Source organism: Meles meles, chromosome 1, assembly GCF_922984935.1.
Source record: "Meles meles chromosome 1, mMelMel3.1 paternal haplotype, whole genome shotgun sequence".
Classification (NCBI taxonomy): domain Eukaryota; kingdom Metazoa; phylum Chordata; class Mammalia; order Carnivora; family Mustelidae; genus Meles; species Meles meles.
In genome coordinates, this window is record NC_060066.1 from 28,729,951 (window position 1) to 28,732,456 (window position 2,506).

At 35.2% G+C, this 2,506-nt stretch overlaps 1 non-coding gene across 1 annotated transcript; it reads left to right on the plus strand.

Annotated features, from left to right (window-relative positions):
• The first annotated feature begins 599 nt into the window (after positions 1-599).
• TRNAR-CCU lies at positions 600-671 on the plus strand. The gene has a single exon. It is a non-coding gene; the product is annotated as a tRNA-Arg (tRNA).
• The last annotated feature ends 1,835 nt before the right edge of the window (positions 672-2,506 follow it).

Here is a 2,506-nt window from a genome sequence, read left to right on the forward strand (position 1 = left end):
TCATCCACTGTAACAAAACTACCACTCTGGTGTGGGATGTTGCTAGTGGGGGAGAGTGTGTATATGTGGGGGGCAGGGGTATACGGAAAATCTTTGTATCTGCAGCTCACTTTTGCTGTAAACCTAAAACTGTTCTAAAAAACAATGTCTAATTTAAAAAATCTAAATAGAATTTCTGGTGAAGCCCATCAGTTCTAGTATGTATAGGCAATAAAATTAGGCTTAATAAATACCTCCAAAGAGCTACAATTCTACTAAAATTTGCAGAACTAATCCAAACAGAATGTCTGTGGCATTCTTTGGCCCTGGTATATCAATATCACAAAATCAAGCCTAAGTTTCCAGAGACTTGCCTGTGTAATATGCAACCAAACAAATTTATTTAGTAAAAGTGACTACTATTAAGAGTTTCAGGATGTCTTAGTTGTCAGCTTTACTAGGTAGTAATTAGTCTATTGTCAAGAACTATTAAGCGTCTGAGATTTTGCCTTACCTGCAAGCTAATAAGTTAGACTGCCACAATTTTATGGTTACTGACAGAAGACACAAGACTCCTGGGTCAGAAATGAGGTTGGATTATTACACAGAGCAAGCGGGGCACCTGGCTAGCTCAGGGGTAGAGCATGAAACTCCTGATCTCAAGGTTGTGAGTTCAAGCCCCACACTGGGTGTAGAGATAGCTTACACAGAGCAATTGCAGTAGCTAGAGTATCAACATACCGGTGCTGTTTCCCTAAGCCACAATTGCTACATGGCTGTGTTAAGTGAATCAGATAGCTACACAGGCAGTAGGCTGGGTTATGATAGAGGAACTCAAGTTTAGGGAACTAGAATATTTTACAATAAGCATGTTTGCCCTTTGTTCTGGAAGAAAGCATTGTCTTAATATACTGGGCAGTACACATATCTGCCCTTTGTTCCAGGAGGAGATACTGTATCTTTCAAGATGGGTTTCTACACTTACATTCCAGAATATAGTACAGAACAAGGAGCACTCGGTGCCTTGCTAAAAAGATGTGCAGAAATGCTGAAGATCAATGGGGTAATTGTTACTCAAATGTTATAAACATCAAAACTTTTGTATGCTTTAAAAAAATACATAATGGTCCAAACGAAATTCAACTGCCATACCAGGTTATTAAAAATGAAGTTTTAAGAGGCCATTTTCTGTCTATTTCTCTCTCCTCTGTTTGTTTTTCTTCAACAGGTATGTTGACATTTTATTTGTCACTGAAGTGTAAGCCCTGTGGATGCCAGGGTTTGGGAATCACAAGTACTTACTTTAAATATTAAACTGCAAGAGCTGAAGGCACTTGTCACCAGTTTCAATTAGAAATTCAGAGCAGCCATATTTGAATAAATGTTTAAGCACTCACAGAAGTGAAAAATGACTGATACAAACTGAGTTATCTTTCATTACCAACAGTGCAAAGTAGCGTCAAGGTGAACTTTGTGTCTATTTGGAAAAATTATATGGTAACATATTATTATTTTTCAATGTAACCTCACTGAAATCTGGGAAACATTTTTATTCCTCTCCCAAACTGAATACATTAGCCCCAGAACTTCCTACTAGGTGAAAGCTGAAAAGTTTATCATTGAGTGCAAATTCATGCTTTATTTTTAACAGTTTCATTCTGTATAACCAAATATCATTGCAACAGAGTTAGAATAGAATTCAAAACAAATCACAAAGAAAAAAAAAACACCAAAATTGGTTTTATTTACATTTTAGACACTTCAGGGTATCATCATAGGTAATTCCTTAAAAGGCTATATGTATCTTAGATAGAATTTAGCAACACATTACAATTTTTGAGCTATTAACCATATAGGCATAAGTCATCTGGTCTAAATGAAAGCATTCATAACCAGTTGGCAAAAAACAGAAAAGAAGACAGCACTTATAAGCACAGGAAGTTCTGACTTCAAAGAGAAATATCAGAAGAGAAGTAGATAAAATTTTCATGAAATAAGTTGGGTATCATTTTATTTTTTCTAGCTCTATGGCTTACTGTTAATGATAGATATTCTTGACAAAAGAAGTCAGCCATCCAAATCAGAAAATGTGACTCTAGAACAAAGATATATTTTTTGGTAATAGGACAGTAGCAAAATCAGGGTACCTTATGAGTTATCATATATCATAATGATGGGAAATATCATAATGTTGGGATTTTTCCATTTTCATCCACATTTATATAGTCACAAAGGGAAAAATAATAAAGTATTGACACTATTTCAAATAATTGATCATATATTTTTGTAATCTTTTAATATATATAAGAAAAATAAAACTACTGCGGGTTAACATCTTTTTATCACCTTGTCTGGAATTTATGGTTTTGTACTTGAGCATAATGGCAGGTGTATCTGCCTCCATTTTCAGACCATAAGCTTTTTGAATGCAGGGATGTTTCATTTTTAAAGGATCAGGACAGAATCAGAGAAGAGTATGAACATAAGGAGATAGCAATCACGGGGACCACCCTAGAGTCTGTCTACT